Raw genomic sequence first — 950 nt, 5'->3', positions numbered from 1 at the left:
TATTCTTATATATTTTTATTGTATTGCTGAATTTGCTGCTTAAAGTGCCTTAGATTTTGTGTTACTTATTTATCTACTTTATATTTCATTTGTATTTTGTGGCATTCATGTAGACGGCAAAGTAAGAATTTCATTGTACAGGGAAACATGTTTCCTAACTGTGCATATGACAAATAAACACTTTGACCTTTGACTGTTTTTATTAAGTGGTTACAGAAATTAGTACCATACGAAGAACTCTAGTTTGGTTAACTACAGGTACTTCAGAGAAGTTCAAGCTACTAAGAAAAAATGTTCCACCAAAAAAATCTGACAATGAACGTGTTACAAAATACAAAGAAGTCACATGCCAGCAAAAATGCCACTCAGATAAATTTATTTCCTGAGGCCTAAACCTGCCTAAATAAAATAATCTCACCTGAGCTTTTCACAAGGAAAAAAACTGCAGGGAGTTTTTTGTTTTATCTTTTTTGTAAACAAGTCTGGAGTTTGTATTATTTAACTAAAACAGTTAAGAGAAAAATATGTAACTTTTAGACCATTTGATAGACTTGAGCACTGGTCTAATAAAACAGCCTGTTGTCTATTTCTTAGCTTTGTAACGTATGACTTGTACCATTTTAACAAAAACTTCTTGAACTCCCAGCTCCTAGTCTTGAACTTGCACTTTTTGGGCGTATGAACAGCTTGAACACTGGTCTCAATAATGGGCCTATCTTTTTATTTGTCAGAGCAGGTTCTCTTGTTTGCATGACATATAAGCTGTCTCTCAAACAGGGCCTTGCCACACACCAAAAAGCTGCTGCCATGCAACATGGTAAAACAGATCAGTCCTTTATGAGCCAAAAGGAGAAGAAAAACTACTATTAGAAAAAAATCAGACTGCATGCTACCAGACACGTAATTATTCATCCAGCTGAATGCTGTTGAATTAAACCCATATACAGTTA

The sequence above is a fragment of the Monopterus albus genome, unplaced genomic scaffold (genome assembly GCF_001952655.1).
Source record: "Monopterus albus unplaced genomic scaffold, M_albus_1.0 scaffold223.1, whole genome shotgun sequence".
Lineage (NCBI taxonomy): Eukaryota > Metazoa > Chordata > Actinopteri > Synbranchiformes > Synbranchidae > Monopterus > Monopterus albus.
This window is presented reverse-complemented; position numbering follows the sequence as displayed.